This window comes from Danio rerio, chromosome 3 (assembly GCF_049306965.1).
Source record: "Danio rerio strain Tuebingen ecotype United States chromosome 3, GRCz12tu, whole genome shotgun sequence".
Taxonomy (NCBI): domain Eukaryota; kingdom Metazoa; phylum Chordata; class Actinopteri; order Cypriniformes; family Danionidae; genus Danio; species Danio rerio.
This window is the reverse complement of record NC_133178.1, coordinates 54515839-54543409: the sequence shown is the minus strand read 5'-3', so window position 1 is coordinate 54543409 and position 27571 is coordinate 54515839. Positions and strand designations below refer to the sequence as shown.

Sequence of the window (27571 nt, the reverse complement as noted above, 5' to 3'; positions counted from 1 at the left end):
GTATGCTTAATTTGAACAAGACTAAATATTCATCCTAAAATAATAAATAAATGTTACAAATATTTTACTTTCTCAAGCATCAACATACAGTATTATTACAACACCAACCTATATGTTTTTGATTGTATTTCTTGAAAAGTAATGCTTCAATGAATGATCAGCCAGATAGAACCTTATAATTCCAAGCGGAAAAATTTCAGAATGAGAAGGTTCTATCTGCATTTACCGCATTTTTTTTTTTTTTTTTTACTCCAATTTGCAAATGTAAGAGAACTTTGATAATTTCTCTTCCCGTGCTGACCACTGTATACTGTATAGTGATTTCTTACCGGCCTATATATTTGACCCCTATTTTGTGTGCTGCCTGCTGTGTATACCGATCACTTAAATCACAGATGTCAAACTCAGTTCCTGGAGGGCCGCAGCCAATAATGTCGTCTTAATATATTTTTTCTTGCACCTACTTGTATCTTCAAGGTTTTGAAGCGCTAGCTCAGAAAGTAATATCTGCAAAACTTTTTTTTAAAAAGATCCTCCAGCATCATCTATCGAGGTTATCCTTCGATATCAAACCATAAATTCATTTTAAAGCTTGAATGGGGTGCATGTGAAGTAGAAGTGTGATAAATGATCTGGAGAAAGATAGAGGCACGACTCTTGAGCAGTGGTGCAGGATGAAGGGAGACTGACATTGCTGTCCTTTTGGCTTATGTCAATATTGCTTCCTGAGAGTCCTAAACGTTTCTCAAAAATCAAACCATATAAGCCAAGTAACCCAAGCTCGGAGGTTCCAGTCGAACAACACATGGAGTGAAGCGTTAGACGAAATACTCAAATCACAATTTGCAATTCTGTTAGGTCTGGTCTTAAGGGCGGTAACTGTAATGAAAATGACGAAATTGCTCTAGAAATCTTTGAGTGTAAAAACACAGCAGAATACAGACTGCAACTTTAACTTTTGTGAAAGGTCACTTTCAGAGCAATTTTCTCTGCAGCTAATAAATGATGCCATCATGTAGAAGCACTGCTTATTGTTAAAGTACACGTGAAATCAAATCTAACATATTGATTTAGTTAGCTTCATCTGTGCATGTTACAAAGAAAAAACTGGTTTGACCTTGTAATCTAAATTTGAAATGCACTTCCTGTTTGTTTTCAGTTACAAGCTGAGTACCAAATGGCACACTATATGCTATGCACTAATGCACTATGTGCTTATACACTTACACAGTCAACAGCATAAAATATGAACGTATTATGAGAGTGAAAACTCAAATCGTTTTTCTGATGACTTTGACAGTGACATAAATGATTAAACTACCAAATAATAACGCAGGGAGCACAATAAACCAAGAAAGATTCCGACTTCTGCCAGAAAAGGCAAACATGTTGATTTTTTGTCTTCAGAAGAACAAAGGTTAAAAACTGGGAGTAATTTACCTTCATACCATTGTACCTTCTTTTACAGGATTTTTTATTTGATTTTTTATTTTCTTTTACTCTTTTATTTGTTTTACATTTAGTAGTTTTGCTTTATTTTACAATTAAAAATGTAATAATAAAATAAAGTGATGTTAATTCTGTAAAATCTTTATAAACAACACTACAAAAAGTACTGATAAGAGTACTTTTAAAATACCGAAGCGAAAAGCGGTATTGATAAAAGTAGTAATACTGTTAAAACCTTAACGATACCCATCTCTAGTCATAACAAACAATAATATATTTGCATTTAAAATGTCCTCACAACTGAGAGAATGAATCTTAACGGCAGTTTTCATAAGCATGCATTAACTCTTATGCAAACTCATGTTTTTAAAGGTTTAATGACCTTTTTATGAACACCCCCTTTAAGTAAAGTGTTACATATTACTTTAGGTAAACCATTTTAGGCTCTGAGAGGATGAAAACGATAATTAATATAATAATAAAAGTGTTGGATGGTTATAAACCTACTGTTGTCTCCTTTAAAACAGAAACAGGAACTTCTGTCTCTAAACAAAACTGGCTTTTCACATTTTACTGCCTCTGCTCACTCTTGCATATAGTTGAGTTCAGTTGACTGCCTCTTACTGACAGATCATGCAGTTGATGGAGTATTTAATGCAGTACCCCGTGCTGACCTCGTCTGGCTGAATGCTGTGTGCCATGTGAGGCTGTGTGGATAGACTGTGGCGTGCTGATGTTTTGAGGGGATGTGGGATGATTTATGAAGAGCTCTTAGAACAAGACCAAATGAAACACCTACAGTACGATCTGCTGGAGTGTAGGTGTACAATCTTATAACAGTCGAGGATGGTTAAGGTAATTTTGGAAGAAGTACTTTGGAAGAAATGGAAACTGTCTTACAGTGTACATATCGCAACATTTTGCCATTTCAAGGTTTTTCTGGTTAGTGACAAAAGACTTTTTAACACACAACTATAGACTTAACTACAGATACCTTTCATATCCAGTCATATTTCAAGTCCAGTCTATCCATCCAGCCATCAAGTGTGATGTAATAATGCACAATAATAATGACATTTTGAAAAATAGCAGAAGTGAGGAGAAAAGGAAACATGTTTCTGATTTTGTAGGACAATACTTTACATATTTTGATCACAGTTTCAGTCACAGAGGAAAAGGCTTTTGAAATTGACAAGCAAGTCTTCATTGTTAATTAATATACTAATTGTCACACCCATGTCTCGTTCCCACTCTCCTAATCAGCGTTCTCTCTAGCCAATCACTTGCACCTGTTCTCTTCATCTAGACTCCCCATATAACCCAGCGATTCCAGTCAGCCAGTGGCTGGAATCGATGTCTGACGGTTCACCTTACCTTCTCACTGACTCGCCTTCTTCTGTGGATGTTTCCCCTCTCCTCTGAACGTTTAACCTGTGGATGATTCTCTCAAACCTGTGGATAAACAAAGCTATCGTTAAGTGACTTTATACTCTGTCTGCTTGAGGCTATCTGTTTACAACTTATACAGCTATTCGTCGGCTCCATTGCAGAGACTTTCATTTACTGTACCTGCTTATCCTGTTTAATTATGCACTACTTGGTGAATAAATTGATGAAAGGAGATAACCTTTCTTTTCCTCATTGTGCGACCCTGACACCAATATTCAATACTTAATACTTACTGAATATATGGATATTAAAAACATACAAATAAGAAATATGTTCTTAACTGTTAACTGAAATAAAGATTTTAAGTTAAACATTGAAGTCAATGAACCGACAAAGCAAAGTAACATAAAAATATACATTCGAAACCAGAAGTTTACATATACTCTAAAAAAGGAACATAAGCATTTTTTTTTAAATGTCTGATGGTAAATCATATTAAATGTTTACTATTTTAGGTCCATCATGATTACCTAAATGATTTTCTACATTTGCTAAATGCCAGAATAATGAGAGATTTTTAATATAAATTTTTATTAATTTCTAGAGAGTCAAAAGTTTACATACATTTCCTTGGCATTTTTTTTAGCTTTGCTTTTAAACTGTATAACTTTGGTCAAATATTTTGGGTATCCTTCCACAAGCTTCTCACAATAGTTTGAAGGAATTTTGGCCCATTCCTCGTGAGAGAATTGGTATAGCTGAATCAGATTTGTTGGCTGTCTTGCTCGCACAAGCTTTTTTAACTCCGCCCACAAACTTTCTATAGGATTGAGATCAGGGCTTTGTGATGACCACTCCAAAACATTCAATCTGTTGTCCTTACATCTCATTTTAACTAATTTGGCAGTATGTTTAGGGTCATGGTCTGTTTGTAAGACCCATTTGTGGCCAAGTTTTAATTTCCTGGCTGATGTCTTGAGATGTTGCTTCAGTATTTCTACATGTTCTTTCTTCATGATGCCATCTATGCTGTGATGTGAACCAGTCCCTCCTGCAGCAAAACAGCCCCACAACATGATGCTACCGCCCCTTTACATCACAGTTGGGATGGTGTTCCTAGGTTTGTAAGCTTTCCCCTATTGTGCTCCAACACAACACACTGTAACACTGGTCATTATGGCCAAACAGTTCAATCTTAGATCCATCAGACCACAGGACATGTCAACATAAGTTCTTTTTCCCAGTGTAATTTAGCAAATTGTAATGGCTTTTTTGTTAAATCATGCTTGTTGATTTTTCCATGTCACAGAAGTAAGCAGTGTGTTTGAGATTTTTCTTAAATACTATTTAACAGTTGTGCCTCCGATTAACTCAAATGTTGTCATTTAGTCAATCAGAATCTACCAAAACCTTGACACCATCATCTGAGCTTTTTCAGAGGCATAGGAAATCTTATTGTATGTAAACTTGACTTAAAAAAAAGTTATAACAATTTTTCAAAAAAAATATTTCTCTCATTATTCTGCTATTAAGCATAACAGAAACAAATTTGATAATCTTAACTTACATAAAAAAGAAAAAAAGTTGTCACATTAACATCTGACATTTTTTTTAAAAAATGGTTATTCCTTTTTAATACAGTGTATAATACTTATATTTCTAGTTTCAACCAACTATACATATATAAATTATAAAATTTCTATTTTAAAGTATTTTAACGTCTATTTTTAGAAATTGTATTATATACTATAATATTATAGAAATAATATTTGATATTTGTCTGGAAAAACATATATCTCCCATTTTTGGTCACATTTATTGTGTTTATTAACATAAATTAAGAATGAACAATAATTGTACCACATTTATTAATCAGTTTATTAACATGTAAATACTGCAGAAATATTACATGCACTGTAACTGACAATGGGCAACTGTATTTTCATTAACTAGCGTTAACAAAGATGAATAAAAACTGTAATAAATTTATTATTCACTGATTATGGAACGTTATTGTAAAGTGTTAGCACTTTTTAAATAATTTCTTATTAGTCAGTTAGAGTATAAAAACTAAACATGACATTAATCACTTGTCAGACATAAAAATATACTTTTAATAATGCTTAAATAATATATTAATATTTGTACAACAAACTGCACAACACACCCAAGAGTCTCAATGATGTATTGAGTGCTTAGCATTTGTACATGTTTTTTTCATGAGACAAGAAACGTCATTTGTCAGGATGAGGAAATACACAGGAAAGCGTGTAAACAGTCAGCATGATATGAGAGATCCCGAGACTGAGAGGAAGAGACATTATGTTCTTATTCACTGTTATCTGTGATGAGAGTTTCCTTGTATGGTATTTGCAAGGTTTTTAGGCTTTGAAAGAAAGTAATCGTTTGCGTATTTTGTCATGTGTGACATGTAAAGTGGCTTCAGTATAAACACTTGTATGAGTTTGCATTTTTTTGTGGTAGCTGTAGAGTTTTAAAGGGGAACTATTGTGCAAATTTTACATGGTGTTTAAACACTGATGTGTGTCAATAGTTTATAAACAGCAAGTCTATAATACTAAAAATCCAAAATCTTTTTTACAATGTCCATAACTGGAAAACATGCCCCAATTACACTGTTAATAATTTGCCCTATTAGCTTAGATCAGTAGAAATCACTGTAGTCAAGAAAGAAATTTATGAGGAATGTACATTATTTCCATTCATATTAGCCCTTTAACATGTCTGATGACAACAGGGAGATTGGAAGGTTCTGTGCATCAAAGAATCAGCTGCTAAATTCAAATCTGCTTTTTCCACAATGGCTTTTGCTGAGCCATGTACAGTGGTTGTCATAAATCACTGTTTTTACTACTAACAAAACATAACATACATGGTTTGTAAAATACACACTAATGTCTATGAAGATGGAAGTAATATTTATTTTTAAACATATTTGAATATTACTGTATATATATATATACAATACACTGTTAGTTCCATAAATATTTGGACATCGACACAAATCTAACATTTTTGGCTCTATACACCAAGACAATGAATTTAAAGCGAAACGAACAAGCTTTAACTGCAGACTGTCAGCTCTGAGGGTATTTACATCCAAATCAGGTGAACTGTGTAGGAATTACAAAGTCTTGCATATGTGCCTCCCACTTGTGAAGGGTCCACAAGTGATTAAATAATTGGCTTCTCAGCTGTTCCATGGTCAGGTGCGTGTTATTCCTTCATTATCATAATTACAATGAGCAGAAAAAAGGTCCAGAGTTCATTTTAAGTGTACCGTTTTCATTTCATTTGTTACTGTCAACTCTTAAGATGAGATCCAAAGAGCTGGTCACCATCAGTCAAGCAAACTATCATTAGGCTGAAAAAACAAAACAAAACTATTACAGAGATAGCAAAAACTTTAGGCATGGCCAAAACAACTGTTTGGAACATTCTTAAAAAGAAAGAATGCACCAGGGATCTCAGCAACACCAAAAGACCCGGAAGACCACGGATGACCAAAGCATTCTTTCACTGGTACAAAAAACCCTAAGCCTCAAAAACAGGAAGACTGGATTAGATTAGATTGGCTAGATTCTAAAAAAGCCTTCACAGTTCTGGAACAGCATCCTATGGACAGATGAGATTAAGACAAAGTCGTACTAGAGTAAATGGAAAAGCCGAGTATGGAGAAAGAAAGGAGCTGCTCTTGATCCTAAGCAGTGAAGCATGGTGGTTATATTGTCATGGCGTAGGCATGTATGACTGTCAATGAAACTGGTTCTCTTGTATTTATTAAAGCTGTGACTGCTAACAAAAGTAGCAGAATGAATTCTGAAGTGTTTTAGGCAATATTTCCTGCTCATAAAGCCAAATACTTCAGCACTCATTGGACAGTGCTTCACAGTGCAGGTGGGGAATGACCCAAAGCATATTGAAAAAGCAACCAAAGAGTTTTTGAAGGGACAGAAGCAGAAAGTCTTGCAATCACCTGTCCTGTATTCGATTGAGCGTGCATTTCATTTGCTTAAGACAAAACTGAAGGAAAAAAGGCAACAAAAACAAGCAGAAACTAAAGACTGCAGTAGGGGCCTGGCAGACACCCAGTGTCTGGTAATGTCTATGCATTTCAGACATCAGGCTGTAAATGTCTGCAAAGGATTTGCAACCAATTATTAAAATTTGAAAGATTGATTCATGATTATTATTCTGTTCTTTTGGTCCAGTTTTCAAACTGTTGTAATTTCTACACAGTTGACCTGATTCACATGTACCAGTATGTATGTATTCAAAATGCAGGGGAGTCAGTGGGAGTATTTAAAACATGATTAATAGCATGGACGCCAGTAGAACAGGATTAATAGCATAGACGGCAGTAGCTACTTTTTATTACACTGCAGCCATTTTAATATGCAGATCTAAAATAAATGTGATTTGTATCAGAGCTGTTTATGCTCACAGAATTCTCATGTGAGAATCCCATTCAGATTTTTTCAGTTTAAAGTCCACCTATTGTGGGTTTTTGAAAATGACCTTCGATGCCGTGTGTAAGCTCTGTGAAATGAAATATTAAGCTGAGGCTTAAATCTGAAAGTGCACTATTGATTCATCTATAAGAGTCGACTCAGAGTGGTCCATGTCGGCGATACATCAATATGGAACTCAAGCCCCACCAATTTGTTGCACGCGCAAACCCAAGAAAATTTACACCTCCAGCCCGCCTAAAAACACTGTAAAACAAAAAAAGAGGAAGACAAACACTGTAGCAGATAATAGTTGAATGAAGTCACATAGACGCTGTGCTCTGAAGTTTTACTTTCCCTACTCAAGGATAAAGCTGTAAAGAGTAAGTGGTTAAAGTTTATTTTTAAAAAATACCTCAGCATTATAGCCCCAGCCTTGTGCTGTGTTCCCATCATTTTTCTGATGCGTGCTTTAGCAATCTACACGATTACAATGGGAGATTCATCAGTCGTTTGTTAAAGAAAGGATTAGAAAAGACTATTGATGTATGGGACTTCGTCAGAGCTCAGGATCAGTTTCTTCCTCCATTTCACAAGCATAAGTAAGTGTGGATTAAAGTGGCGATAAGGGGCATGAGGTATCTGAATAACACTGTTGATAACCGGGTACTGTGTATTAGTTACTATACCATGGAGCGTGTTTTTGGCGGCCGCTGTGATCAGATCCTATACCAAAGTTGGTGACCTGGGGGTTTCACAGACTGTACCAAAATGCTGAGAACCAGGGGTGGGAAGTGGAGGGTTGAAATTATGGGAGTTTTCCGGGAGAAATAATAAAACAGGATGGTGGCAGGAAATGGGTCAGAAATACAGGAGACTCAAAGGAAAAAAAAAAAAAAAAAGTGCATTGCCGGTATGCTCACACATAAACTCTGCACTCTAACTACTTCAGAATTATTGATAAGCCATGGCACATTTCTCTCCATCTCCCGCTGAATGCAGTTGACCAATCATAACAGACTGGGTCATCAAACCAATCAGCGCGTATTAGCATCACGCTAAGGAGGGGTTTGGAAAAAAATGAATTGGAGAACGAATCAAATGGGACTCATTGGGATAATTAGGTAAAAATTGAATGCATACTATAAGACAGTGAAAGTGTTTTTTGACATTGCATGAATATCAGACTGTTGCTGGAGCCCCCCAAAACCAAAATATGACCCTTTTTATTGTATAATAGGGGCTTCTTTAATGGATGCTGGATTAAAAAGCATATAGCTAATAAACTTCTATAATAATGTGCAGTATGTAGCAATATAACAAGTGCAGTGTCATGTGAGAGTGACAGACATGATAATACACCAAACAAGTATTTTTTTTTTCGTTCAGAATCTCTGAGACACAGTATAGTCTCCGCTTACTTCTAGTATTTCTAGCATTTATTGAAACAAACAAAAACAATGTGCTTTTACTTCATTAAAAATGGGCATCTGTACCCTGGTCTAATAAATACGTAATATGGGGGCGCTATTTTGAATTGAGACTTCACAGACGCATTCTGCAGAAATCCGAGACTAGTTTTCCTTTAAATTTGTTTACAATTGTGAAAAAAAGTAGTTTTCTTATCTGCAACAGACATGCTGTTCTTAAGAAGTAATAATTGCCTGACTCCTTTCTGAATGTGTCACGACACATACACAGAGAGTGAAACAAATAAGTGTTCTCATAAGTGTTTCTGTGGGGGCACTAAACACCAATGCAAGCTTAAAATAAATGACTTTGAGTAATTAATTACGAATTATCTAGGGATAAAGACAAACCAACAAATCTAGCGACTGGGTCGAAGGAACTGTTCCTAAATCGTGAACTGGCATATGAGCAGCGTTTTAAGGCTTCATATTCATTAATCATTTCAGACACAAATTCAGTTTCAAAAAGCAAACAAAGAAATTGCACAGCCTATTAAGATACCTTTCAGCAAGTTCAAGGCAGCTTGGCATGCATCATTCATGGAGAAGACAGTCATTATGCTAAAGCAGAATGCAGTGCAGTTAACTCCCTAACAGAAATTCACCAAAAGACATGAGAGATAAAAAATAAATAAATAAATAAAAACTTGCTGCTATAATTTTTATAAGTCATACAGAAACAGTTCAATTTAAAATTGAAATCACAAAGTGCAACATACAATATAAAACAAGTCCCTTTTTCTAAATAAACCTGAATTAGAAATTGGTAACCACAAACATGATTTGCTGTTAACTTACTAACCAAGATGTACAGTAGGTGACCTTTTTCTTATTCAGTAGAATGTTGAAAAAAAAAAAACAATTTTTGCTAAAAATCTAGGCTGTAAATTTATTTTTTATGCTATATTACAAAAAATGTCTATGTAGAGTAATGATTGCATATAATATGATGGACAATCAAAGCTAAATTCTAACATCTCAATAGCTTCAAATGCAATTAAAGCTGCAAGCAGCGATGATAGGGACCTCGCACCCGGGCTCACCGCCGCCCGGTGACCTTACGATGACAGAGAACAGCGAACAATAATAATTTAAGCCAATATATAAAAAAAGATCTAAGAAAATCACAGATTTATGCCAAACTTCCTCCTGTCAGCAGGTGGCGCTATAACTGTGACTTAAGATTGGCATGTAGATGTCTTCCGGAGAGGAATCTTATCAACCATGTGAAGTTTCAGGCACATGGGACATTGTGTGGCTGAGTTATAAGCCAAACTACCTTCTGCCAGCAGGTGGCGTTATGACTGACTCAATATTGTTATGTGGATGTGTTCAGGAGCGGACTTTTATCAACCATCTGAAGTTTTAGGCAGATCAGAGATTGTGTGGAGATTGTGTTTAAAGACAAACTACATTCTGCCAGCAGGTGGTGCTATGAAAGACTCAATATTATTATGTATATGTGTTTAGGAGAGGACTTTCATCAACCATGTGACATTTTAGGCAGATCTGACATTGTGTGGCCGAGTTACAAGCCAAAATTCCTTCTGCCAGCAGGTGGCACTATGACTCTGACTCAATATTACTATGTAGATGTGCTCAAGAGAGGACTTTCATCAACCATGTGAAGTTTCAGGCAGATCGGACATTGTGTGGCCGAGTTACAAGCCAAACTACCTTCTGCCAGCAGGTGGCGCTATGACTAACTCAATATTGTTATGTGGATGTGTTCAGGAGAGGACTTTTATCAATCATGTGAAGTTTCAGGCAGATCAGACATTGTGTGGTTGAGTTATAAGAAATTCCTGTTCCATGGCGAAGCGTTGAGGTTTGTCATGCCACCACAGACACGCCCCTCTGCAAAAACTTTAGATCTTTACAATATATCATCGATAGAGCTTTCAGATGACACCACTCTATTTTGGTGCTGATACGGGAAAGTTTGTGGGAGGAGTTTGTTACAGTGTCAAACATGTCATTTCCTGTGGCCAGCAGGCGGCGCTATATTTGTAACTGGATATCGGCACGTAAACCTGTTCAGGTCAGGGCTGTTATTAAATGTGTGAATTTTGAGGCAGATCGAATATTGCATGCCTGAGTTATAAAGACTTCCTGATTTGTGGCGAATCATCAAAGTTTGCGAGGCCGCCACGGACACGCCCATCGATGAAAACTCTAAAGCTTTGCAATTTAACATCACCAAGGCCTTTAGATGACAAAACCGAATTTTGGTGTTTATCAGATAAAATCCCTAGGAGGAGTTCGTTAAAATACAACACCTGAAAATGGCAAAAGCGCCACTTTTTCGCCATAGGAAGTTAAAAATATCCGACTTCCTGTTGGGTTTGAGATATGGCTCCAAGAGACTTTTTCGTATGTTTTGCCATGTTTGAGGTGTGTGCCAATTTTTGTGCATGTGCGTGATTCGTAGATCGGGGGCTCGTCCGTTTAATTTTTATAGGTGGCGCTGTCGAGTCATTTTGCCACGCCCACTTCAATATTGTTATGTGGATGTGTTCAAGAGATGACGTTTATCAACCATGTGAAGTTTCAGGCAGATCGGACATTGTGTGGTTGTGTTATAAGGACTTCCTGTTCCATGGCGAAGCGTTGAGGTTTGTCATACCGCCACGGACACACCCCTCTGCGAAAACTCTAGATCTCTACAATATATCATCGCTAGAGCTTTCAGATGACACTACTCAAATTTGGTGCTGATACGATAAAATTTGTGGGAGGAGTTTGTTACTCCGTAAATCATGTCATTTCCTGTGGCCAGCAGGTGGCGCTGTAACTGTATCTGGATATTGGCATGTAAACGTGTTCAGGTCAGGACGCTTATCAAGCGTGTGAATTTTGAGGCAGATCGGGTAATGCATGCCTGAGTTATAACGACTTCCTGTTTTGTGGCGAATCATCAAAGTTTGCGAGGCCGCCACGGACACGCCCATCGACGAAAACTCTAAAGCTTCGCAATTTAACATCGCCAAGGCCTTTAGATGACAAAACCCAATTTTGGTGTCAATCGGATAAAATCCCTAGGAGGAGTTCGTTAAAATACAACGCCTGGAAATGGCAAAAACGCCACTTTTTCGCAGCAGGAAGTTAAAAATATCCGACTTCCTGTTGGGTTTGAGATATGGCTCCAAGAGACTTTTTCGTATGTTTTGGCATGTTTGAGGTGTGTGCCAATTTTCATGCATGTGCGTGATTCGTATATCGGGGGCTCGTCCGTTTAATTTTTCTAGGTGGCGCTGTCGAGTCATTTTGCCACGCCCACTTCCGAAGCCCATAACAAACGTAAATTTTCGCCACTTCTGAGGCGTGTGCAAAGTTTCGTGAGTTTTCGGGCATGTTTAGCCCCTCAAAACCGCGATTCATTCCGCGGAAGAAGAAGAAGAAGAAGAAGAAGAATTAAAGCTGCAAGCAGCGATGATAGGGACCTCGCACCCGGGCTCACCGCCACCCGGTGGCCTCAGGATGACAGAGAACAGCGAACAGTAATAATTTAAGCCGATATGTTTAAAAAATTGGAGAAAATCACCGATTTATGCCAAACCTCCTCCTCTCAGCAGGTGGCGCTATGACTCTGACTCAAGATTGGCATGTAGATGTCACCAGGAGAGTAATCTTATCAACCATGTGAAGTTTCAGGCAGATCGAACATTGTTTAGCTGAGTTATAAGCCAAACTGCCTTTTGTCAGCAGGTGGCGCTACGACAGACTCAATGTTGTTATGTAGATGTGTTCAGGAGAGGACTTTTATCAACCATGTGAACTTTCAGGCAGATCGGACTTTGTGTGGTTGAGTTATAATGCAAACTACCATCTGCCAGCAGGTGGCGCTATAACTGTGACTTAAGATTGGCATGTAGATGCCTTCAGTAATGGAATTTAATCAACCATGTGAAGTTTCAGGCAGATCGGATGATGTTTGGCTGAGTTATAAGCCTATCTACCTTCTGCCAGCAGGTGGCGTTATGACTGACTCATTACTGTTTTGGGGATGTGTTCAGAAGAGGACTTTTATCAATCATGTGAAGTTTTAGGCTGATCTGACTTTGTGTGGTTGAGATATAAGGACTTCCTGTTCCACGGCGAAGTGTTGAGGTTTGTCATGCCGCCACGGACACGCCCCTCTGCAAAAACTCTAGATCTTGACAATATATCATCACTTAAGCTTTCAGATAACAACCCACCAAACTTAATGCTGATACAAAAAAAAATTGTGGGAGGAGTTTATTACTCTGTAAATCATGACATTTCCTGTGGCCAGCAGGTGGCGCTATAACTGTATCTGGATATCGGCATGTAAACGTGTTCTGGTCTGGACTCTTATTAAACATGTGAATTTTGAGGCAGATCGGATAATGCATGCCTAAGTTATAATGACTTCCGGTTTTGTGGCGAATCGTCAAAGTTTGCGGGGCCGCCATGGACACGCCCATCGACAAAAACTATAAAGCTCCGCAATTTAACATCGCCAAGGCCTTTAGATGACAAAACCCAATTTTGGTGTCGATAGCATAAAATCCCTAGGAGGAGTTCGTTAAGATACAACGCCTGGAAATTGCAAAAATGCCACTTATTTGCAGCAGGAAGTTAAAAATATCCGACTTCCTGTTAGGTTTGAGATATGGCTCCAAGAGACTTTTTCGTATGTTTTGGCGTGTTTGAGGTGTGTGCCAATTTTTGTGCATGTGCGTGATTCGTAGATCAGGGGCTCGTCCGTTTAATTTTTCTAGGTGGCGCTGTCGAGTCATTTTGCCACGCCCACTTCAATATTGTTATGTGGATGTGTTCAAGAGATGACGTATATCAACCATATGAAGTTTCAGGCTGATCAGACTTTGTGTGGTTGAGTTATGAGGACTTCCCGTTCCTTGGCGAAGCGTTGAGGTTTGTCATGCCGCCACGGACACGCCCCTCTGCAAAAACTCTAGATCTTCACAATATATCACCGATAGAGCTTTCAGATGACACCACTCAATTTTGGTGCTGATACCATAAAATTTGTGGGAGGAGTTTGTTACAGTGTAAAACATGTCATTTCCTGTGGCCAGTAGGTGGCGCTATTTCTGTATCTGGATATTGGCATGTAAACGTGTTCAGGTCAGGACTCTTATCAAACGTGTGAATTTTGAGGCAGATCGGGTAATGCATGCCTGAGTTATAACGACTTCCTGTTTTGTGGCGAATCGTCAAAGTTTGCGAGGCCGCCACGGACACGCCCATCGACGAAAACTCTAAAGCTTCGCAATTTAACATCGCCAAGGCCTTTAGATGACAAAACCCAATTTTGGTGTCGATCGGATAAAATCCCTAGGAGGAGTTCGTTAAAATACAACACCTGGAAATGGCAAAAACGCCACTTTTTCGCCGCAGGAAGTCAAAAATATCCGACTTCCTGTTGGGTTTGAGATATGGCTCCAAGAGACTTTTTCGTATGTTTTGGCGTGTTTGAGGTGTGTGCCAATTTTCGTGCATGTGCGTGATTCGTGGATCGGGGGCTCGTCCGTTTAATTTTTCTAGGTGGCGCTGTGGAGTCATTTTGCCACGCCCACTTCCGAGACCCATATCAACCTGCTATTTACACCCCGTTTGGTGTGTGTGCAAATTTTCATGAGTTTTCGGGCATGTTTAGACCCTCAAAAGTGCCCCGATAGGGGGCGGAATAATAATAATAATAATAATAATAATAATTAAAGCTGCAAGCAGCGATGATAGGGACCTCGCACCCGGGCTCACCGCCGCCCGGTGACCTTACGATGACAGAGAACAGCGAACAATAATAATATAAGCCGATATATATATAAAAAACCTAAGAAAAATACAGATTTATGCCAAACTTCCTCCTGTCAGCAGGTGGCGCTATACCTGTGACTCAAGATTGGCATGTAGATGTCTTCAGGAGAGGAATTTAATCAACCATGTGAAGTTTCAGGCATATGGGACATTTTGTGGCTGAGTTATAAGCCAAACTACCTTTTGCCAGCAGGTGGCGCTATTAAAAACTCAATATTATTATGTAGATGTGTTCAGGAGAGGACTTTCATCAACCATGTGACATTTTAGACAGATCGGACATTGTGTGGCCGAGTTACAAGCCAAACTACCTTCTGCCAGCAGGTGGCGCTATGACTATGACTCAATATTATTATGTAGATTTATTATGTAGATGTGCTCAGGGGAGGACTTTCATCAACCATGTGAAGTTTCAGGCAGATCGGACATTGTGTGGCAGAGTTACAAGCCTAACTACCTTCTGCCAGCAGATGGCGCTATTACTGAGTCAATATTGTTCTGTGGATGTGTTCAGGAGAGGACTTTTATCAATCATGTGAAGTTTCAGGCAGATCAGACATTGTGTGGTTGAGTTATGAGGACTTCCTGTTCCATGGCGAAGCGTTGAGGTTTGTCATGCCACCACAGACACGCCCCTCTGCAAAAACTTTAGATCTTCACAATATATCATCGCTAGAGCTTTCAGATGACACCACTCTATTTTGGTGCTGATATAGGAAAATTTGTGGTAGGAGTTTGTTATAGTGTCAAACATGTCATTTCCTGTGGCCAGCAGGTGGCGCTATAACTGTAACTGGATATCGGCACGTAAACCTGTTCAGGTCAGGACTGTTATTAAATGTGTGAATTTTGAGGCAGATTTGATAATGCATGCCTGAGTTATAACGACTTCCTGTTTTGTGGCGAATCATCAAAGTTTGCGAGGCCGCCACGGACACGCCCATCGACAACAACTCTAAAGCTTCGCAATTTAACATCGCCAAGGCCTTTAGATGATAAAACCCAATTTTGGTGTCGATCGGATAAAATCCCTAGGAGGAGTTTGTTAAAATACAACGCCTGGAAATGGCAAAAATGCCACTTTTTTGCAGCAGGAAGTTAATAATATCTGACTTCCTGTTAGGTTTGAGATATGGCTCCAAGAGACTTTTTAGTATGTTTTGGCATGTTTAAGGTGTGTGCCAATTTTTCGTGCATGTGCGTGATTCGTAGCTCGGGGGCTCGTCCGTTTAATTTTTCTAGGTGGCGCTGTCGAGTCATTTTGCCACGCCCACTTCAATATTGTTATGTGGATGTGTTCAAGAGATGACGTTTATCAACCATGTGAAGTTTCAGGCTGATCGGACATTGTGTGGTTGAGTTATAAGGACTTCCTGTTCCATGGCGAAGCGTTGAGGTTTGTTATGCCGCCACGGACACGCCCTTCTGCAAAATCTCTAGATCTTTACAATATATCATCGCTAGAGCTTTCAAATAACATCACTCAAATATGGTGCTGATATAATAAAGTTTGTGGGAGGAGTTTGTCACACTGTAAAACATGTCATTTCCTGTGGCCAGCAGGTGGCGCTATAACTCTAGCTGGATATCAGCATATAAACGTATTCAGGTCAGGACTGTTATCAAATGTGTGAATTTTGAGGCAGATCTGATAATGCATGCCTGAGTTATAACGACTTCCTGTTTTGTGGCGAATCATCAAAGTTTGCGAGGGCGCCAAGGACACGCCCATCGACGAAAACTCTAAAGCTTCGCAATTTAACATCGCCAAGGCCTTTAGATGACAAAACCCAATTTTGGTGTCGATCGGATAAAATCCCTAGGAGGAGTTCGTTAAAATACAACGCCTGGAAATGGCAAAAACGCCACTTTTTCGCCGCAGGAAGTTAAAAATATCCGACTTCCTGTTGGGTTTGAGATATGGCTCCAAGAGACTTTTTCGTATGGTTTGGCATGTTTGAGGTGTGTGCCAATTTTCGTGCATGTGCGTGATTCGTGTATCGGGGGCTCGTCCGTTTAATTTTTCTAGGTGGCGCTGTCGAGTCATTTTGCCACGCCCACTTCCGAGACCCATATCAACCTGCTATTTACACCCCGTTTGGTGTGTGTGCAAATTTTCATGAGTTTTCGGGCATGTTTAGACCCTCAAAAGTGCCCCGATAGGGGGCGGAATAATAATAATAATAATAATAATAAAAAACGGAGCAATTCCAATAGGGCCTACGCACCGTTTCGGTGCTCGGTCCCTAATAATAAAAAACGGAGCAATTCCAATAGGGCCTACGCACCGTTTCGGTGCTCGGTCCCTAATTAAAGCTGCAAGCAGCGATGATAGGGACCTCGCACCCGGGCTCACCGCCGACCGGTGGCCTCAGGATGACAGAGAACAGCGAACAATATTAATTTAAGCCGATATATATAAAGAAGCCGAGAAAATCACAGATTTATGCCAAACTTCCTCCAGTCAGCAGGTTGCGCTAAGACTGTGAGTCAATATTGGCATGTAGATGCCTTCAGTAAAGGAATCTTGTCAACCATGTAATTTTTCAGGCAGATCGAACATTGTTTGGCTGAGTTATAAGTAACTTCCTATTGCCAGCAGGTGGCGCTATGACTGTGACTCAATATTGGCTTGTAGATGTCTTCAGGAGAGGATTTTAATAAACCATGTGAATTTTCAGGCAGGTCAAACATTGTGTGGCTGAGTTATAAGCCAAACTTCCGGTTGCCAGCAGGTGGCGCTATGACTGACTCAATATTGTTATGTGGATGTGTTCAGGAGAGGACTTTTATCAACCATGTGTAGTTTCAGGCAGATCGGACATTGTGTGGTTGAGTTATAAGGACTTCCTGGTCAGTGGCGAAGCGTTGAGGTTTGTCATGCCACCACGGATACGCCTCTCTACGAAAACTCTTAATCTTCGCAATTTAACATCGCCAAGGCCTTTAGATGACAAAACCAAATTTTGGTGTTGATCGGAAAAAATCCCTAGGAGGAGTTCGTTAAAATACTACGCCTGGAAATGGCAAAAACGCCACTTTTTTACAGCAGGAAGTTAAAAATAACTGACTTCCTGTTGAGTTTGAGATATGGCTCCAAGAGACTTTTTCCTATGTTTTGGCATGTTTGAGGTGTGTGCCAATTTTCGTGCATGTGTGTGATTCGTGTATCAGGGGCTCGTCCGATTAATTTTGGTAGGTGGCGCTGTCGAGTCTATTTGCCACGCCCACTTCAATATTGTTATGTGGATGTGTTCAAGAGAGGACTTTTATCAACCATGTGAAGTTTCAGGCAGATCGGACATTGTGTGGTTGAGTTATAAAGCCTTCCTGGTCAATGGCGAAGCGTTGAGGTTTGTCATGCCGCCACGGACACGCCCCTCTCAGAAAACTCTAGATCTTCACAATATATCATCGCTAGAGCTTTTAGATAACACTACCCATTTTTGGTGCTGATACGATAAAATTTGTGGGAGGAGTTTGTTACTCTGTAAAACATGCCATTTCTTGTGGCCAGCAGGTGGCGCTATAACTGTATCTGGATATTGGCATGTAAACGTGTTCAGGTCAGGACTGTTATTAAACGTGTGAATTTTGAGGCAGATCGGATTATGCATGCCTGAGTTATAACGACTTCCTGTTTTGTGGCGAATTGTCAAAGTTTGCGAGGCCGCCACGGACACGCCCATCGACGAAAACTCTAAAGCTTCGCAATTTAACATCGCCAAGGCCTTTAGATGACAAAACCCAATTTTGGTGTCGATCGGATAAAATCCCTAGGAGGAGTTCGTTAAAGTACAACGCCTGGAAATGGCAAAAACGCCACTTTTTCGCCGCAGGAAGTCAAAAATATCCGACTTCCTGTTGGGTTTGAGATATGGCTCCAAGAGACTTTTTTGTATGTTTTGGCATGTTTGAGGTGTGTGCCAACTTTCGTGCATGTGCGTGATTCATGGATCGGGGGCTTGTCCGTTTAAATTTTCTAGGTGGCGCTGTCGAGTCATTTTGCCACACCCACTTGCGAGACCCATAATAAACGTAAATTTTCGCCACTTCTGAGGCGTGTGCAAAGTTGCGTGAGTTTTCGGGCATGTTTAGCCCCTCAAAACCGCGATTCATTCCGGAGGAGAATAATAATAATAATAATAATAATAATAATAATTAAAGCTGCAAGCAGCGATGATAGGGACCTCGCACCCGGGCTCACCGCCGCTTGGTGGCCTCAGGATGACAGAGAACAGCGAACAATATTAATTTAAGCCGATGTATATAAAGAACCCGAGAAAATTACAAATTTATGTCAAACTTCTTCCTGTCACCAGGTGGCGCTGTGACTGTGACTCAAGATTGGCATGTAGATGCCTTCAGTAGAGGAATCTTATCCACCATGTGAATTTTCAGCCAGTACGGACATTGTTCGGCTGAGTTATATTTAATTTCCTGTTGCCAGCAGGTGGCGCTATGACTGTGACTCCATATTGGCATGTAGATGTCTTCAGGAGAGGAATTTAATCAACCATGTAAAGTTTCAGGCAGATCAGACATTGTGTGGCTGAGTTATAAGCCAAAGTACCTTCTGCCAGCAGGTGGCGCTATGAGAGACTCAATATAATTATGTAGATGTGCACGGGAGAGTACTTTGATCAACCATGTGAAGTTTCAGGCTGATTGGATATTGTGTGGTTGAGTTATAATGCAAACTACCTTCTGCCAGCAGGTGGCGCTATAACTGTGACTCAAGATTGGCATGTAGATGCCTTCAGTAGAAGAATTTAATCAACCATGTGAAGTTTCAGGCAGGTCAGACATTTTGTGGCTAAGTTATGAGCCAAACTACCTTCTGCCAGCAGGTGGCGCTATGACTGACTCAATATTGTTATGTGGATGTGTTCAAGAGAGGAATTTTATCAACCATGTGAAGTTTCAGGCAGATCGGACATTGTGTGGTTAAGTTATAAGGACTTCCTGTTCCATGGCGAAGCGTTGAGGTTTGTCATGCCACCACGGACACGCCCCTCTGCAAAAACTCTAGATCTTCACAATATATCATCGCTAGAGCTTTCAGATGACACCACTCTATTTTGGTGCTGATACAATAAAATTTGGTGAAGGAGTTTATTACTCTGTAAAACATGACATTTCCTGTGGCCAGCAGGTGGCGCTATAACTGTATCTGGATATTGGCATGTAAACGTGTTCTGGTCTGGACTCTTATTAAACATGTGAATTTTGAGGCAGATCACATAATGCATGCCTGAGTTATAATGACTTCCGGTTTTGTGGCGAATCGTCAAGGTTTGCGAAGCCGCCACGGACACGCCCATCAACGAAAACTCTAAAGCTTCGCAATTTAACATCGACAAGGCCTTTAGATGACAAAACCCAATTTTGGTGTTGATCGGATAAAATCCCTAGGAGGAGTTCGTTAAGATACAACGCCTGGAAATGGCAAAAATGCCACTTTTTTGCAGCAGGAAGTTAAAAATATCCGACTTCCTGTTGGGTTTGAGATATGACTCCAAGAGACTTTTTCGTATGTTTTGGCGTGTTTGAGGTGTGTGCCAATTTTCGTGCATGTGCGTGATTCGTAGATCAGGGGCTCGTCCGTTTAATTTTTATAGGTGGCGCTGTCGAGTCATTTTGCCACGCCCACTTCAATATTGTTATGTGGATGTGATCAGGGGAGGACTTTTATCCACTATATGAAGTTTCAGGCTGATCGGACTTTGTGTGGTTGAGTTATAAAGCCTTCCTGTTCCATGGCGAAGCGTTGAGGTTTGTCATGCCGCCACCGACACGCCCCTCTTCGAAAACTCTAGATCTTCACAATATATCATCGCTAGAGCTTTTAGATAACACTACCCAATTTTGGTGCTGATGCGATAAAATTTGTGGGAGGAGTTTGTTACTCTGTAAAAACATGACATTTCCTGTGGCCAGCAGGTGGCGCTGTAACTGTATCTGGATATTGGCATGTAAACGTGTTCAGGTCAGGACTGTTATTAAACGTGTGAAATTTGAGGCAGATCGGATGATGCATGCCTGAGTTAAAACGACTTCCTGTTTTGTGGCGAAACGTCAAACTTTGCGAGGCCGCCACGTACACGCCCATCGACGAAAACTCTAAAGCTTCGCAATTTAACATCGCCAAGGCCTTTAGATGACAAATGCCAATTTTGGTGTCGATCGGATAAAATCCCTAGGAGGAGTTCGTTAAAGTACAAGGCCTGGAAATGGCAAAAACGCCACTTTTTCGCCGCAGGAAGTCAAAAATATCCGACTTCCTGTTGGGTTTGAGATATGGCTCCAAGAGACTTTTTCGTATGTTTTGGCATGTTTGAGGTGTGTACCAATTTTCGTGCATGTGCGTGATTCGTAGATCGGGGGCTCGTCCGTTTAATTTTTCTAGGTGGCGCTGTCGAGTCATTTTGCCACACCCACTTCCGAGACCCATAATAAACGTAAATTTTCGCCACTTCTGAGGCGTGTGCAAAGTTGCGTGAGTTTTCGGGCATGTTTAGCCCCTCTAAATCGCGATTCATTGGAGAGAATAATAATAATAATAATAATAATAATAATAATAATAATAAACGGAGCAATTCCAATAGGGCCTACGCACCGTTTCGGTGCTCGGTCCCTAATTAAAGCTGCAAGCAGCGATGATAGGGACCTCGCACCCGGGCTCACCGCCGCCGGTAAACTCCGGATGACAAAGAACAGCGAACAATAATAACTTAAGCCGATATATGAAAAGAAACAGAGAAAATCACAGATTTATGCCTAACTTTCTCCTGTCAGCAGGTGGCGCTATGACTGTGTCTCAATATTGGCATGTAGATGTGTTCAGGAGAGGATTTTACTAAACCATGTGAAGTTTCAGGCTGATCAGACATTGTGGGGCTGAGTTGTAAGCCAAACTACCTTCTGCCAGCAGGCGGCGCTATGACAGACTCAATATTGGCATGTAAATGTGTTCAGGAGAGGAATTTAATCAACCATGTGAAGTTTCAAGCAGTTCAGACATTGTGTGGCTGAGTTATAAGCCAAACTTTCTGTTGCCAGCAGGTGGCGCTATGACAGACTCAATATTGTTATGTGGATGTGTTCAGGAGAGGACTTTCATCAACCATGTGAAGTTTCAGGCAGGTCGGACATTGTGTGGTTGAGTTATAAGGACTTCCTGTTCCATGGCGAAGCGTTGAGGTTTGTCATGCCGCCACGGACAGTCCCTCTGTAAAAACTCTAGATCTTTACAATATATCATCGCTAGAACTTTCAGATAACACCACCCAGTTTTGGTGCTGATACGATAAAATTTGTGGGAGGAGTTTGTAACTCTGTAAATAATGTAATTTCCTGTGGCCAGCAGGTGGCGCTATAACTGTATCTGGATATTGGCATGTAAACGTGTTCTGGTCAGGACTCTTATTAAACATGTGAATTTTGAGGCAGATTGGATAATGCATGCCTGAGATATAATGACTTCCGGTTTTGTGGCGAATCATCAAAGTTTGCGAGGCCGCCACGGACACGCCCACTAACAAAAACTTTAAAGCTTCGCAATTTAACATCGCCAAGGCCTTTAGATGACTAAACCCAATTTTGGTGTCGATCGGATGAAATCCCTAGGAGGAGTTCGTTAAGATACAACGCCTGGAAATGGCAAAAATGCCACTTATTTGCCGCAGGAAGTTAAAAATATCCGACTTCCTGTTGGGTTTGAGATATGGCTCCAAGAGACTTTTTTGTATGTTTTGGCATGTTTGAGGTGTGTGTCAATTTTCGTGCATGTGTGTGATTCGTAGATCAGGGGCTCGTCCGTTTAATTTTTATAGGTGGCGCTGTCGAGTCATTTTGCCACGCCCACTTCAATATTGTTATGTGGATGTGTTCAGGAGAGGACTTTTATCAACTCTGTGAAGTTTCAGGCAGATCAGACTTTGTGTGGTTGAGTTATAAGGACTTCCTGTTCCATGGCGAAGCGTTGAGGTTTGTCATGCCGCCACGGACACGCCCCTCTCCGAAAACTCTAGATCTTCTCAATATATCATCGCTAGAGCTTTCAGATGACACCACCCAAATTTGGTGCTGATACGAAAAAAATTGTAAGAGGAGTTTGTTACAGTGTAAAACATGTCATTTCCTGTGGCCAGTAGGTGGCGCTATAACTGTATCTGGATATCGGCATGTAAACGTGTTCAGGTCAGGACTCTTATCAAACGTGCGAATTTTGAGGCAGATCGGATAATGCATGCCTGAGTTATAACGACTTCCTGTTTTGTGGCGAATTGTCAAAGTTTGCGAGGCCGCCACGGACACGCCCATCGACGAAAACTCTAAAGCTTCGCAATTTAACATCGCCAAGGCCTTTATATGACAAAACCCAATTTTGGTGTCGATCGGATAAAATCCCTAGGAGGAGTTCGTTAAAATACAACGCCTGGAAATGGCAAAAACGCCACTTTTTCGCCGCAGGAAGTTAAAAATATCCGACTTCCTGTTGGGTTTGAGATATGGCTCCAAGAGACTTTTTCGTATGTTTTGGCATGTTTGAGGTGTGTGCCGATTTTCTTGCATGTGCGTGATTCGTGGATTGGGGGCTCGTCCGTTTAATTTTTCTAGGTGGCGCTGTCGAGTCATTTTGCCACGCCCATTTCCAAAACCCATAACAAACGTAAATTTTCGCCACTTCTGAGGTGTGTGCAAAGTTTCGTGAGTTTTCGGGCATGGTAAGGCCCTCAAAATCGCGATTCATTCCGGAAAAGAATAATAATAATAAACGGAGCAATTCCAATAGGGCCTTGCACCATTCGGTGCTCGGTCCCTAATAATAATAATAATAATAATAAACGGAGCAATTCCAATAGGGCCTTGCACCGTTCGGTGCTCGGTCCCTAATAATAATAAACAGAGCAATTCCAATAGGGCCTACGCACCGTTTCGGTGCTCGGTCCCTAAATATGAGGTGAAAACATGACATCTGAATGGTCTGAATGGCCAGTTATAGAACAGTTATAGAAGTTCCTGTGATTGACAAAACTATTCACATCATTTCAAATTCATGAAAACAAACAAAGAAGATAAACAACAACAACAATGATTTAAATGATTTAAGTCAAACTAGGCAAAGCAGCAAAAGTTATTTATCCACTTCAGTAAATTACTATAATTTTTGTTATTTTAGTTCATGGTTTATAAGCATTTTAACAGAAATCTGTAAGATATAAGAATACATCTAGAGTCAACAATAGAGAAAAGTCAGATGCACTAATGTAACACATTTGTTATGGTTTAGAAAACCAGGAAAATATAATCAAGTCATATTTAATAATTATTAATATTGACTTGTTTTTAAAGTAATGGTCTGACTATAAGGTATAATCTAAAGACTAAAGGTAAAGGTCTTTGCAAAAAAAATTAATAAAAAATAGTCTTCAAGTAGTGAAGATGACTTTGTTGTTTGCTCCCTGCTTAACAAAATTAAAGAAAGGAAATATTGGGTCCGTCCCATCCTTAGATTTCGGAGTGAGGAAGGAAAGATCAACCTCTTTATCAAAGAGCTGCAGAATTATCTCTACCGATTCAAAATTAATTTCAGGATATTTGAGGCTGTTTTAAAGTTTGCTAGCAATACTGGAACAACATATTAAAAAGAACACCATTCAACAATTTCTGTTAACCTGTTGATCCTGAACAGAGACTAGCAGTTTGTCTAAGGCAGAGGTCTTGAACTTGATTCCTGGAGGGCTAGGTTTAGTTTCTTCGCCAACATTCTGGATTTTCCTTTTGCTTGTAGGATGCCCCCTACCAAACACCTCTCAAAATGCCTTTTCGGATGTGAAAAAAAAAAATAAATAAATTATACAAACCCGATTAGAATTTTAAATGACAGATGAAAGTTTCATAGGCTATGTCAAAATAAATCACACTAAATTATGTGTGATTTTATATTGTTTAGCTGAACAGTATTATAATTAAATAACTTGAAAGAACAGGAGAACACTTTATTCTTAAGAAATTTTACGAATTCTGTTCTTCAGAAAGCAAACATGCCCATCTACAATCAGCATACTGTATGAAACTCAACTGTGGTGACAATAAACAAAAAGCTTAATGTTATAGTGTTTTCCGGGTGCACCAATCTAAACTGAAAATGCTGTTCGTGCAGTTTTTAATGTTGCTCTGCTGAGATTTTGAGAGATTTCATGTTTTATTTCAGTTGATTTCATCTAAAGATGTGACTGAAGTCATTTGTTGTTTTGTGTTTGTCTTCAGTGATGATATATAAATCTCAATAGTAGTGACTATAAACAAAAAACTTCATAATATAGTGCATTCCGGGTGCACAATCAACACTGAAGCTGCTGATGCTGTTTGCACAGTTTTTTTTAATGTTGCTCTGCTGAGATTTTGAGCGATTAAATGTTTTATTTCAGTTGATTTCTTCTAAATATGTGACTGAAGTGAGTTGTTGTTTTGTGTTTCTTGTAAGTGATGATTCAGCATTTGAATCTCAACAGTAGTGACAATACAAAAAAGCTTCACGTTTTAGTGCATTCCGGGTGCACCAATCTAAACTGAATTGTGTAAGGATACTCTGCTGAGAACTTGAAAAATTTATTTTGTTTAAACTCAGTTGATTTTATTTAAACATGTGACTGAAGTTATTTGTATTTCTTTTCAGTGATTCTGCATGTTAAAAGGTGTTAATAATTGCTTGCTCCCTATCGGAAGGTGTCTGGTGCATATTGAGAGGAATGAGTGTGTCTTCTACAGGTGATTTGTCACCTGGGCGAAGCACACTAAGAACTTTACCATGTTTTTTCCAGAAAAGTGATTGTTGATATGAAAGTTTCTAGTGTGTACGGAGGGGGAAGAGTGTGTTCAACACACTGTGTTAATGATTGCTTGCTCCCCATCAGTTGTCACAGTCCTGCTGATTACTGTGGTTATCAGAACCATGGGTTGCCATTGTGCTGAACTCGTGGTTCACTGATTTGCAACATAAAAAAAAAGAAACTTGCTGATTATGTTCCTGTTTGTTCCACCCTCATTCAACCTTCACCAAGAAACATTTCTTCCCCAGAATCACCATGTGGTTCAATGTGTTCATTTCTGTCTGCCGCTTTAACACCCAGTAGCAGTTCTGCTCTCTCTCTCTCTTTCTCTCTTTCGTTTGACAGAAGGCAGCTGTCAGCATCAGTTCTTCTTTAGGGCAATAAACAGACCACAGCACTTTTCCACTGATTCAGCATTGACTGTTTAATGAAAAGAATGCTTTTTGTTTACTCGTGTGTGTTTACACAGTTCTGCATAGGCTACGATAAGGGCTGCTGGAATCTGTACACTTTTTTTTATATGTTTTCAACTGATTTGTTGAAAGCTGCACAAATATAGCAAATTGGGTTAAACGAAGCAGAGCAAACTACAGTAACTGAATGCATTACTGACTGCATAATACAAACTGCTCGAGTGCACAGGAGACTGGTCTCACACTTGATTCTAATAGGACTTGCTGGTGCCATTGCTAAGCTAATTACAGTGCGTGTATTAGAATCTTATTTATCATGTTAAGTGATTTTTTTTCATTGATATAATCAAACACTTGCTTATAGTTTTTGTTTAATTGTATTCCATGTTCGAAAAAGTTGACTATTGAGAAACAAAGTGCTGGAATGCCTGTTATAGAACTAATAGGGTTTAGAGACTGTCAAAATATGCGGATGTGGTGCACACAATTGGCTGTTAGTTCCTAAGCATTCAACCATAGCATACAAACTTCTTATTGCTGAAAAATTGTGAAACTTTTCTTTTCCTGTTGTGCCTGATGAGTGGTGTGGTGTTTAAAATAACATTAACTTGGGATTTAAAAAGATAGTTCACCCCAAATATAAAAATTTTGTCTTGATTTAGTTACTCTTTACTGGTTCCAAACCAGGTAAAGTAGTTTTGTTTTGTTGAGTACAAAAGAAGATATACTGAAGAATGCTGAAACCCTGCAATTGACATCAATAGTAGGAAAATTAATTTCCATGGAAGTCAATGGTTGCATTTTTCCAACATTTTTATTTTGTGTTCAACAGAACAAAATAACTTGAACTGGTTTGGAACAAGTCAAGGGTGAGAAAATGACTATGGCAATACTATTTTTAAATTTTCCATTTAATTTTCTATTAAAATCCCTTATGTCAGTGATGTTTTGTGCAGTAACATGTGACGCTGCTTTAGTGATCCTGTGACTTTTTAAAAAGGAAATATATGTATAAATAAATATATATATATATATATATATATATATATATATATATATATATATATATATATATATATATATATATATATTTCTTTTTTTTAGTACTGTACTGCCCTAGTAGCAGCTATAGTAGCAGTTTTATACATTATTCGTGGGGACCAAAAACTTTCTCAACGCTCCACCATTTTTGTGTTCGATATGGTCACACTCAACCACAACTATTTAAATTAGACTACATTAAATTGGTATTTTGCTAACAAATAAACTAGGGCTGTGCGACCAATCAAATCGAATCACAAAAACGATTTGAAACGTTGGGATTAGCTAATCACAAGAGGTTGCGATATGAAATACATATACATGTATATATACACCAGCACCGCAAGTCGGTGGCTGACGGCGGCTGTCCGCTGCGCCAAGCCATGACTCAGGACACTGTTTATATTTCTGCCACGCCACAGAGCGCCATCTGAATAGTTTCATTTTAAATAGCATTCGAATGTGCGCGTGTAGTGTGTGTTACTTTCAACTGTCATATGTGCGCCGTGTCGCGTCGCTGAGTGGTGCATCCGGTGTGTGACGCCCTTTATTGTAACAGTCTTACTAGCCACTGAGTGAGCACACTTTCGTTCTGTTCTATCAGAATTGCGCAATAAAACTATGTGGAACACCCACAATAAAACAAACAAACAAACAAACAGGAACATGCGGACAAGTGGGATGATGACGTCTGCATT

The 27571-nt window shown here is 39.4% G+C and overlaps 2 protein-coding genes across 3 annotated transcripts in view; one reads left to right on the top strand and one right to left on the bottom strand.

Moving 5' to 3' along the window:
- aatka (apoptosis-associated tyrosine kinase a) overlaps positions 1–27571 on the top strand; it is a 154684-nt gene that overhangs the window by 29055 nt on the left and 98058 nt on the right. The gene's annotated exons all lie outside the window — the stretch shown is intronic.
- LOC100150142 (4-galactosyl-N-acetylglucosaminide 3-alpha-L-fucosyltransferase 9-like) overlaps positions 1–27571 on the bottom strand; it is a 144769-nt gene that overhangs the window by 75383 nt on the left and 41815 nt on the right. For both annotated transcript variants that reach the window (XM_073945037.1, XM_073945038.1), the window contains exon 2: positions 2824–2901. The gene's annotated coding sequence lies outside the window, so the exon portion shown is untranslated. The remainder of the gene's footprint in view (positions 1–2823; positions 2902–27571) is intronic.